The sequence below is a fragment of the Mobula birostris genome, chromosome 12 (assembly GCF_030028105.1).
Source record: "Mobula birostris isolate sMobBir1 chromosome 12, sMobBir1.hap1, whole genome shotgun sequence".
Lineage (NCBI taxonomy): Eukaryota > Metazoa > Chordata > Chondrichthyes > Myliobatiformes > Myliobatidae > Mobula > Mobula birostris.
In genome coordinates, this window is record NC_092381.1 from 108,094,839 (window position 1) to 108,107,512 (window position 12,674).

At 46.3% G+C, this 12,674-nt stretch overlaps 1 long non-coding RNA gene across 1 annotated transcript; it reads right to left on the reverse strand.

Moving 5' to 3' along the window:
- Window positions 1–945: 945 nt before the first annotated feature.
- Window positions 946–3,906, reverse strand: LOC140206406 (uncharacterized). The gene is made up of 3 exons (XR_011888139.1): window positions 3,826–3,906; window positions 2,085–2,948; window positions 946–1,682 (listed from the first exon to the last, which is right to left on the reverse strand). It is a non-coding gene; the product is annotated as an uncharacterized lncRNA (long non-coding RNA).
- Between the last annotated feature and the right edge of the window lie 8,768 nt (window positions 3,907–12,674).

Below are 12,674 nucleotides of genomic sequence, written 5' to 3' on the forward strand. Positions count from 1 at the left end.
GCTGGAGTCCCTTGTCTGTAAGTGACGGGACGGGATAGAAGGAATTTCATTATAGAGTCATAGAAAAGTACAGCACAGAGGCTGTATGGCCCATCTAATCTGTGCCAAGCTGCTTAATTCCATCAACCTGCATAGTCCTCCCATCATTGTACCCATCCAAACTTCCCTTAAACATTGAAATCGAGCTCTCATACACCACTGGCGCTTGCAGCTTGTTCCACACTCCCACCACCCTCTGAGTGAAGAAGTTTCCGTTCATGTTCCCCTTAAACCTTTTACCTTTCACGCTTAACCCGTGACCTCTGGTTGTAGTCCCTCCCAACGTCAGTGGAAAAAGCCTGCTTGCATTTACCCAATGTATACCTCTGTTAATAGAGATCTATCTTCTCTTGATCTTCCATATTCCAAGGAATAAAGTCCTAACCTATTCGATCTTTCCTTATAATCTCAAGTCTTCCTGACTCATATTTCATTAGCAGAGTCTTCTTGGGATTTCCTGTGCTATTCTGATCTGCTCTATCTGGTTTTGAGTTCTGGTTGAGAGGCAACTTGTTAATTTAGAGATACAGTGTGGAATAACTCTTGGTCCTTCAAGCTGCATCACCCCAAACCCCCCGACAATCCGGATTTAACCGAATCATGGGTCAATTTACAATAGTTAATTAACCTACCTGGTGTGTCTTGGGGCTGTGGGAGGAAACCGGAGGACCCGGGGGAAACCCACGCATCCACGGGGAGGACGTACAGACTCCTTGCAGAGGATGCTAGGATTGAACGCTGAACGCCAACATCCTGAGCATCACACCACCACTACACTATTGTGGCACTCTTCTCCAGTGGGTATATGCTCAAAGTTCAATATTAGATTAGATTGAGGACACGCAGTCCTCTTTTATTGTCATTTAGTAATGCATGCATTAAGAAATGATACAATGTTTCTCCAGAATGATATCCTAGAAATACAAGACAAACCGACTGAAAAACTGACAAAAACCACATAATTATAACATATAGTCACAACAGTGCAAAGCAATACCGTAATTTGATGAAGAACAGACCATGGGCACGGTAAAAAAAAAAATCTCAGAGTCTCTCGGAAGTCCCATCATCTCACGCAGTCGGTAGAAGGAAGAAAAAAAACTTTTCCTGCCATGAACTTCCAGCGCCGCAAACTTGTCGGTGCAGCATCCTGGAAGCACCCGACCACAACCACCTCTCGAGTCCGTCCGAAAACTCCGAGCCTCCGACCAGCCCTCCGACACCGAGCACCATCTCTGCCGAGTGCTTCGACCCCGGCCCCAGTAATAGGCAAAGCCGAGGATTTGGGGCCTACCCCTCCGGAGATTCTCGATCACACAGTAGCAGCCGCAGCGAAGCGGGCATTTCAGAAGTTTCTCCAGGTGTTCCTCCGTGCTTCTCACGTCTGTCTCCATCAAACCAGGATTGTGCTTGGCTCCTAGTTAATACATAGGATATCATTTTGGAGCAGCCGCGTGCGCTCCGGAGTGCTGCCATCTTCTCCTTCGGCCATCATATAAACTTATTATCAAAGTACACACGTCTCCAGATACAACCTTGAGATTCATTTTCTTGTGGGAATACTCAGCAAATCGATAGAATAATAAGCATAACACAATGAAAGAACACCCACCTAGGGTGTTCAGAGTGCAGAAGACAACAAACTGTGCAAATACAAAAAGAAAGAAATATTAATAAATAAGCAATAAATATTGAGAACACCCAAAAGAATCCACAAGAACCGCCCGCGCCCCCCCCCCCCCACAGCAAAGATTATCAAACATGCAATGTGTGAAAAAAGGCAGCCGGGGTTGGGGGTACCCTGGCTGACATCGAGCAGTGAGGTGAACAACGGTTTGCCCTCCACCCTCGGCCTTCACGCCTTAATCCTTTTAATCTGACTGAGGGCTTAAATTGGCCAGACGCCGGTTTGGTTTGTGCTCTGGGGCCTGAGCCAGAAAGCAAGCACGATAGAATCCCCACACAACAAACAACACAAACATTGTCACAAACAAAAAAAAAAAAGAACAAATTGTGCAAAGAATGAAAAAATAAATAGACAATACCTGGAACACGAGCAGCAGAGTCCAGAAAGCGAGTCTACAGCATGGAATCAGTTCAGCGCTCGGGCGGGTGAAATCGGACCAGGAACCTGATGGCTGCAGGCCACAGACACGAAGTCAGTTCGGTGATGGGGTGAGTGCAGCCATTCGAGACTCCTGCACCTCACACCCAATGGTGGTAGTGAGAAGAGAGGGAGATGGGTCAAACATGGTCAGATGGGGTGGGCTGAAGTGAAGACAACCTCGTAATGACATTTAGCTGCTGGTGTCCTGCACTTGTGGCATCAACGTGTTGGGCACAGGGTAAATCTGATCCTGGGACCAACACATAAATACAATCAGGAAGAAATGCCAGAGGCTAGACTTCATTCGGAATTTGAGGAGATCTGGTATGTCACCAAAGACTCCAGCAAAATTCTACAGATTACTTTGGTGAGCGATCTGGTTGTGCCAGTGCTGGTCTCTCTCCTTTGCTGCTCCCGGAGGAAGGTGACCATCTTCAATCAGTCTCTGCCCCTCTTGCTCGATGCTGCTGGAGTCTTGGGTCTTGGCAAGGCTTAATCAACGTGGTTTGTGGATTGGATGCTGCAGGTCAGCTTATGATGTGTTTCTGATTACTCTTTTTTTTTTATTATTGCTATTTTGTGAGATACTGATCCAGGCAGCCTGGCTGTATGGCTTGCAGTTAACCAATGACACAGCGCTAGATTGAACTGAACTGAAACTCAACCTTCCTTGACTGTTTCAATGGCTTTATAATTTCATGTTTTATTCTGTTTTTTTTTGCTCATTTGCACGATTTGTTCTTTGCACTTCTGGGGTTCTTCTTTAAACAGGTGCCATGGTGTTTCTTTGTTTCACGGCTGTCTGTGAGAATATAAAAATCAGGGTTGTATACTGCATACATTGATAATAAATGTACTTTGAATATTTTGCCTGATGGGGGGCCTCCAACACACAAGATTGGCTGCAGAGGGTTGTAGATTCACTCTGCTCCATCATGGACATTAGGGACATCTTCAAAAAGCAAAGCATCAACAGGGCAACGTCATGCCCTCTTCTCATCACTGTCATTAGGGAAGGAGGTGCAGGAAGGAGCCTGAAGACCTACACACATTGTTTTAGCAATAGCTCCTTCCCCTCACCTCCAAGAGGACCACAACCTTTTCGAAGGGTTTGGAGGCTTGTGTGCCTCAATGACCTGGAGAACTATGTTGGCGGAGTTGGGGCTTTATGCTTTGGCTCTTGGTGTGGTCAGCCATGCCAAACAGACTGAAAGGGCAGAGGCCAGACTAAGAGTGGGCCACTGGTCCTCCAGGTTTGGGGGGGTTCAGCGCAGGGCCAACAACCCTGACCGGTAAAACAAAACTGTTACGGAAACACTAATGAAAAATCCTTCTATATCTGAGTGGCCAAGGACAGACAGAGCTGGAGGTCTTGCTTTGCTTCCCTAAATGCCAGTGGCATAACAAGCAGTAAATAAGTTCTTCCCCTCTGCCATCAGAATTCTGAATGAACCACAAATACTATGTTCCCCTCCTGTACAATATATTTCATTTTTAAAAGTAACTTTTTAATGTGTTGCATCGTACTGCTGCCACAAAACAGCAAACTTTAGGACATCTGTCAGTAATAATAAACTTGATTCTGGTTCTCAAAGTTCCCAAAAATAGGGAAATTCTCCTCACATCCTGAGCTCCTCCCCCCCCCCCAAAAAAAAATCACCAAATTCCTTGGACATTACCTCATTGCTGTTTCTGGGATCCAGTGTTACAGCGGGTCGTGTGGTTGCCTGCATTCCAGCTCACTTCCCTACATTATTTCCGAAGTTGCTTTGGGCACTTGGGGAGAAGATAAATCTGTCTTAAATTTTGCAACTTTCCTCCCACCTCTCTGGCAGTCAGCACCAATTTTGATTGGGCTGTCACCCCCAACGGCACCAAGCACCCTCACCCCTTCCTTGGAGAGGACAGATATCAGGAGATTTTTGAGCTATTTCCATCCCTGAAGGCTTCTTGCGTGATCCCCTAACACCCCCACCATCGACCACGAGTCAAGATAGATCTCTTACAGCTGTCAGTCCCCAGGGGGGCTCAACACTAACAACTCTGCTTTCGGTATTTTGAGCATTTTTCTGGCTGTTCTATTTTGAATTAATCCTCAAGAAGCCGACCTCTGACCCAAGTGAGATACTCTCACTGGATGTGCCAAGTTCGGGGTGGGTGCCGAGGGCAGGGGTCCAGGTTGCAGCTTCCCCTTGCCCGCCACTGAAGTGGGATGAGAGAACCCATTTGGGAATGCAGTCGCGAAGCAAAAATAAAACCATTATGAGTCCAGACGCCGGACTCTGCAGCAACGAGCAAGATGCCAGAGGAACTGAGTGGTTTCAGACTGGGTCCACATTTTAATCATAAAACACAGGAGCAGAGTTAAGCCATTCAGCCCATCGAGTCTTTCCTTCATGGCTGATTTTATTAATCCTCTCAACCCTATTCTCCTACTTTCTCCCCATAACTGTTGACACCTTTACAAACCAAGAACCTACCCACCTCCACAGAAAAGACACCCAGTGACTGGGGCTCCACAGTTGTTTGTGGGAATGAATTCCACAGATTTACACCTCGTCTCTGTTCTAAAGGGACATCCTTCTATTCTATGGCTGTGCCCTCTGGTCCTAAACTCCCCCACTATAGTAAACAGCCTCCCAATCTATCTAGGTCTTTCAATAAGTTTCTATGAGACTGCCCCCCCCCACCCTCATTCTTCTAAATTCCGGTGAGTACAGGTCCAGAGCCATCAAAAGGTTCCCAACCTTTTTTATACCATGGACTCCTACGATTAGCTGAGGGGTCTGTGGATCCCAGTTTGGGAGCCCCCGCATGATTAGTCCTTGGCCCCCGTCTGTCTTGGTGAGGTTTGGACTTGTGTGTGCAACCAGGAGAGGGCAAGAACTGAGACTAGTTTCTCTGGTTTTCCCTGTGTGATGGGACAGGAGGGGAGCTGTGGTGGAAGTTGGGGTGTGAGACTAAGCCCTAACATCCCCCGTTCGCTGACGAGTCTTTAGTGACGAGCTTTATAGGGTGGCTGATACTTAGACAGGTTCTTAGTTTCCATGTGACCCTGGCCGCGTACCCACAGGGATTATTTTTTATTAGTGTGTAACAATCTGGTCCTTGCCGCCTGTCTGTTGGACGAGGTAATGAGTTCCATCTGGAGGAGACTGGGGTCAGACTGCTGGAGCCTGCCTCTGACGGTTAAACTACCGCAAACAGCTGGGGGAACAGGGGCCTGTCTCCCAGCTCGGGGGAGTGGGAATGTAGAGGGTGTTTGTACAAACCACCCCCTCCTTCCCCCTTCCTCCCCCGCCCCAGTTCCTTTAATCAACAGACTTTTTTTCATTCTTTGACTAGTACTAGCAAACACTAACTCACTTTTAACCTCGTGGGAAAGTGACGCAGTGAAATCATCCAGGAACCGGTGATGTATTTTGGGAGGCCTATATGTTTATCAAATGGTGTAGGAGGAGATTCAGCCCATCAAATCCATGCCAGCTCTTGGTGCAATCCCATCTTCCCCATTTCCTCACTTGTTTCGCACAAGTCCAATGACCTCTCCCCCCCCCCCCCCCCAATTCTGCCCCTCATTCTCACACTTAGTGGCTAGTTAACCCACCGACCCACACGGCTTTGTGACGTGGGAAGAAACCAGAACCCCCGAGGGGAGAGCCCACTCAGTCGCAGGAAGAACAGGCAAGCTCCACGCAGGCAACTCAAGTTTATTGTCATAAACTTGACCACCTGGTCTGGGAGGCTCGGCTGCTCCCGGACAAGGTGGAGCAGCAGTTTGTCAGGACGCTCTCTATAAAATTCAGTTAAGATTGTAGGGGAGTATTGCTTGCGTCCATCTCCTCAGGAAGTGGAGGCTCTGCTGTACTTTCATGTTCAGGGAGATGACCTTGAGGAACCAGGTGAGGTTGTATATGTATACTGTCAAATGAGACAGTGCTTCTCTGGGCCGGGTGTAACTCACAGTAGTACACATAACTTAGAAAAATAACGAGGAAATCTACAGATAAATTACACATAAATAAACTGAAGTGCATTAATATTAAATATCGTAAGATACTGAACAGATTAACCAGAGACACTTCGAATGCGATGCGGCGGGGAGTTCAGAAGCCTAACGGCCTGAGGGAAGAAACTGTTTCTCATCCGTTCATGTCTTTATGCATCGGAGTCTCCTGCCTGATGGTAGAAAGTCAAAGAGGATGCTGGATGGATGGGTGGGACTATTAATAACGCTAAGGGCTCCGTATATGTGGCACTCCTGATAAATGTCCCTGATGGATGGTGGGGAGACCCCTATGATCCTCCCGGCTATTCTCATGGTCCTTCGTAGGGACTTCCGGTCCGAGGCTCGGCTGCTCCCGGACCAGGTGGAGCAGCAGTTTGTCAGGACGCTCTCTATAAAATTCAGTTAAGATTGTAGGGGAGTATTGCTTGCCTCCATCTCCTCAGGAAGTGGAGGCGCTGCTGTACTTTCGTGTTCAGTGAGATGACCTTGAGGAACCAGGTGAGGTTGTCCTTGACCTGAACTTCCAGGAACTTAGTGCATCCGTGACTGCACAGAGGGGGATGGTTTGTCTGCACCTTCCATTTCAGCGCTGAAGGTGAAGCCTGAACTTGGATCTCGGGATTTGTGAGGGAGCAGCTCTATCCACCGTAAGGAGCACAAGTTTAGAGGCGCAGGTGCCTGGAAGCCAGTCCAGCGGTACAGACTCGTAACTCCTTTAGAAAGGATTAGTTTTGTTTGTCGTATGTACATTGAACTGTACAGTGGGAAATGCGTCATTTTTGTCAACAACTAACACAGGGAGAGCCTGCAAGTGGTTCCACACTTCCAGTGCCAATGTAACGTGCCTGCAGCTCGCGAATCCTAACCCGTAGGTCTTGGGAATGTGGGAGGAAACCGGAACACCGGGAGGAAACAGACACAGGGAGAACATGCAAACTCCTGACAGATGGCGGTGGGAATCGAACAAGGGTCTCTGACCCTTTGTGGTAGCTCCAAAGACTTTACAGCCAATAAATTGCAGGAAACACACCAGGAACACAAGGGATTCTGCAGATGCTGGGAATCCAGAGCAACACGCACAAAATGCTGGGGGAACTCAGCGGGTCAGGCAGCATCTATGGAAAAGAATAAACAGTTGACATTTCGGGCCGAAACCCTTCATCAGCACTGGGAAGATGCCAAAAAAAGGAGAAAGAGGATAGGTAAAAGGTGATTGGTGAAGCCAGGTGGGTCGGCTTGGAGAAGAAGGAATTTGATAGGATGGGGCCCAGTTCTTCACTTGCCCATCACCTGCCCCTGGTGACCCTCCTCTTTTCTGTTCTCCCACGGTCCACTCTGTTCTTCTATCACTTCCCAGCTTCTTGCCTTATCCCCCCTCCCCCCCAACCCCACCCACCTGACCTCACCTAGCTTGTAACTTCTCCAACCACCTTATTCAGGCATCTTCCCCTTTTCTTTCCAGTCTTGAAGAAGGGCCAGGGCCTAAAATGTTGACTGTTTATTCCTCTCTGTAGATGTTGCCTGACTTACTGAGTTCTTCCAGCACTTTGTGTGTGTGTGTGTTGCCCTGGATTTCCAGCCTCTGCGCAAAATAGTTAAATTAAATAAATAGTGCAAAAATAGAAATAAAGGAAGTTGTGAGGTAATGTTCATGCAGATATTAGATGGCAGAGGGGAAGAAGCTGTTCCTGAATCATTGATTGTGTGTCTTCAGGCTTCTGTACCTCCTCCCTGATGGTAGCGATGAAGAGAGGGCACGTCCTGGGTGATGAACGCTGCTTTTTTGAGGAATCACTCCTTGAAGGTGTCCTGAATACTATGGAGGCTGGTGCCCATGATGGAGCTAACTGAGTTTACAACTCTCTGCAGTTTATTTTGGTCCTGAGCAGTAGCCTCTTTCCACCCCCCACCCCATACCAGACAGTGATGCTGCCATTTAGAATGCTGTCCATGATGCATCACTATGTGGGGTCCAGGACAGAGCCTCAGAGATGTTGACACCCAGAAACTTGAAACTGCTCACTTTTCAGCCCAAATCGTCTATGGCGATGAAGATAGCCATCGAAGCTTGTTCCGTTTGCCTGTGCTTGGCCCATGTAAGAGCCGAGTATCTATTTTGTGTCTGTATTGTATTCGGTGTTGTGTAACGGTTGCCTCTCTGGACCCCGCCCCCCATTGCCTAGGGTGAATAGCCGTCAACCCTGCCAAACAGTGCAATTGCTTTGGTGCAGATAAGGTGTGAGTCGCTCACTGATCAGCCACGACACAAATATGAAACAATATACAAAGTGCAAGTAAAGAATTATACTTTATAGCAAATTTTTGGTGATGGGTTAGTAGAAACAACTACAAGAAAAGGCGCCACATAAGTAACTTATCAGTCTTGTGCACATAATGTTTTAATACGTTGGAGCTCACGCCTCCGATTCCATCCACAACGCCCTTCCGAGACCCCGGCCACCCTCCAAACCCCCGAGGTCCGGTGTCCACTGCCCTGGAACCACTGTCTGTTCTCCACACATCCATCCTCTCTGCTCGCCTCCGGAAAAAGCCCGCGCTCCTCAACTCAGCACACATATACAAGATAACAGAACATGACTTCCATTGGCTAACAAATGAATACAATTTCCATTATCACACTGTATAACCCAAACATTGCTGTTACAGAGAACCCCTTGCTCAGCAGTTAACATTACAAGAAGCCATTTTAATATAACACTTCAGAGAAGCCATTTTGGTAATAAGCAATCAACAGTTAACAGTCCATCTAGTATTACTGAGAGCCCTACATAAGGATAATTTGTCAATGGGTCGGGGTGTGGTAGAAGTGAAGAGTATTGTTACATTTTCATGCTCTTAGTCTAGATAGAACCAGAAAAGCAGCCAGAATGATTTTCTGTTGACCCCTTAAATACCCTAAGATCACTAACGCGACCATTTAGACTGTTTAGTTCAATAACACTAGTTTTAGTTTCATTCGTTTGTTTTCACTGTTACAAGATTGTCTTTGCTAGTTTCTTAGTAAAGGATCGAATGTACTTTCTTCAATCCATAAAGAGGGCTTTTGGCGCATCGTCGGTCAAAGTTGTGATGTTGTGTTGAAGTTGTATAAGACATTGGTGAGGCTTACTTTGGAGAATTGTGTGCCGTTTTGGTCACTTACCTACAGGAAGATTGAAAGAGTACAGAGAAAATTTACAAGTATGTTACCAGGACATAGGATCAGAGTTATAAGGAAAGATTGAATAGGTTAGGACTTAATTCATTGGAACGTAGAAGATTGAGAGGAGATTTGATAGAGGTTTACAAAGTTATGAGGGGTATACATAGGGTAAATGCAACCAGGCTTTATACACTGAGGTTGGGTGAGACTACAACTAGAGGTCATGGGTTGAGGGTGAAAGGTGAAAAGTTTCAGGGGAACATGAGGAGGAACTTCACTCAGAGGTTGGTGAGGGCTGCCAGCACAAGTGGTGCATGCGAGCTCGATTTTAATGTTTAAGAAGTTTGGATAGGTACATGGATGGTAGTGGTATGGAGGGCTATGTTCCTGGTGCAGGTGAACGGGAGTAGGCAGTTTAAATGGCTGAGCGTGACTAGCTGGGCCAAAGGGCCTGTTTTTGTCTGTAATTTTCTATAACTCTTTGACTTTACATCTTCATTACTGTGGGTAGAGCGTCAGCTGCCCTGTGCTTTGTCTCTGAGCCGATCTGGTTTGTTGTCAAGTAACCACTAGAGCCCGTGTCCCTCAAAACCTTTCCAGTTGAACTGTTGGCCAAATTTTTAATAAAGGAAAAGATGAGCACAGTAACCCACAGTTGCTGGTGGGAGGTCCTGGTCAACTGTCAGTGACTTATAACCTAGTGTGGGTTAAAAAGTCCAGACCATTCCAGGTGCTTGCTAGACGACAACAGTGCCTGGAGAACAGAACATATCAACCACATCTTAAAGTTCTGAATAAAAGTTTTAAGTTAAAAGAATCGATTGTGGACATCAGAAAAGGTAAGACGAGGGAACGCACCCCAGTCCTCATAGAGGGGTCAGAAAGTGGAGAGAGTGAGCAATTTCAAGTTCGTCGGTGTCACTATATCTGAGGATATAACCTGGTGCCAACATATCGATGCAGTTACAAAGAAGGCAGAACAGCAGCTATATTTCACTAGGGGTTTGAGGACATTTGGTATGTCACCTAAGACTCTTAAACTTCTGCAGATGTACGTGGAGAGCATTCTAACTGGCTGCATTACCGTCTGGTATGGGAGGGCGGGGGGTGGGGAAGCTACTACACAGGATTGTATTAAGAAGCAGGCTGTAGAGAGTTGTAAACTCAGTCAGCTGCATCATGATCACTAGGCTCTATAGTAAGCAGGACATCTTTAAGGAGCAACAACTCAAAATGGCAGTATCCAGCATTAAGGACCCCTGTCACCCAGGGCATGCTCTCTTCTCACTGTTAGGAGGTATAGAGTCTGAAGGCACACACTCAGCGATTCAGGATTAGCTTCTTCCCCTCTGCCATCAGATTTCTAAATGGACATTGAACCCATGAACACCATCTTACTATTTGTTTTTCTCTTTTTGTGCTACTTATTTAACTATTTTGAATATATATTTACAGTATTCACTTTGTACTATTATCTCTGTATCTTACTGTAATTCTGTTTTTATTATTATGGCTTGTCCTGTACTGCTGCAGCAAAGTTAACAAATTTCACAACATACAGAATGCCTGCAATATTAAACCTGATTCTGAACCTAAAAATATGTCCACAGACCTTGTAGCCAACAACTGTGCTCAAAATAGCAAAATCATTTCCAATTGGAGCTAAATTAGATGGGGGGCATTCTTTCTCCCTGGCATTTCCTGGCCAGACGATGCTGCATTTTTTTGTCGCTGGACAGAGGGAGACAAACGGACAGTTCTAATTGTGTGTGAACAGAAATGTAATGTGAGGAATTCTGTCTGTGCAGGGAATGTTCGCAAGTGATCCCCAGGAACAGTGTGGTGGGATTGGAATGGACCACCAGCCCTGGGGAACTCATTGCCTCTGAGTTCCCAGATCCGGGTCAGGAAGCTGTGAAGTTTTTCAATGGATCCGTTAGACGTATGCATTCCTGCAGCACCAGTCACACCTCAAAACATCCCTAACGGCGTGATGTTTAATTATACACTTTTGTAACGCTGTCAACTGTGCAAACTTCGCAATCCCACATTTACCTCCCCACCATTGAGAGTATCTATGGGTGCCACTCTCTCAAGAAGTTCAAAGTAAATTTATTGTCAAAGTATATTTACATCACCATATACAACCCAGAGATTCTTGTGGGCATTCCCAGTAAATACGAAGAACATAATAGAATTTTTTTTTAAATGCGCTAGACAAAAATGGGCAAGAAAAACAATATGCAGAAGACAAGAAATGTGCAAATATGGAAGGAAAAGAAAAAATAATAACAAATAATAAATAAGAAATATTGAAAACATGAGATGAAGAGTCCTTGAAAATGAGTCCAATGGTTGTGGGAACATTTCAATGATGGGGATGAGTGAAGTTATCTCCTCTGGTTCAAGAGTCTGATGGTTGAGGTGTAGTAAATGTTCCTGAACCTGGTGGTTATGGGACTTGAGGCTCCTGTATCTTCTTCCAGATAGCGGCAGTGAGAAAAGAGCATGGCCTGGTTTTGAGCTGGTGGGGGGGGGAGGGGTAACAGTTACTACCCCTCCACCATCAGGGCTCTTGAACCAGTGGGGATAATTTCACTCGACTCTACTTGCCCCATCGTTGGACTGTTCCCACAACCAATGAACTCACTTTCAAGGACTCTTCACCTCATGTTCTCGATATTTATTATTATTTCGTTCTTTTTCTATTTGCACAGTTTTTTGCCTTTTGCCCACTGGCTGAACACCCAAGTTGGTGCGGTCTTTCATTGATTCTGTTGTGGTACTCAGAGTGTGCGCAACCCAACTGGCAGGTGTGTTTATAGACATTTTTAATCTCTCCCTCTTCCAGTGTAGAGTGCCCTCCTGTTTCAAAACATCCACCATTGTTCCTGTACCTAATGACTGGTGTCCTGTCGCACTCACCTCAATAATAAGCAAATGCTTTGAGAGGCTGGTCAAGGACTACATCTGCAGCGTGCTGCCACCCACACTGGACCCCCTACAATTTGCCTACCGACACAACCGATCGACAGACGACACAACAGCCACATTGTCCTTACACATCTGGAGAAGAAGGATACCTATGTGAGAATGCTGTTCTTGGGCTACAGTTCAGCATTCAACACCATAGTTCCTTCTGGACTCGACAAGATGCTCAGAGACCTCGGCCTTGTACAGCTGGATCCTGGACTTCCTGTCAGATCACCGGAAGGAGGCAAGATAGAGCTTCCTCACCTCTGACCCTCAACACAGGAGCCCCTCAGGGATGAGTACTAAGCCCCCTCCTTTACTGTCTGTATACCCATGACTGTATCATCACCCACAACTCCAATCTGCGAATTAAATTACTACAT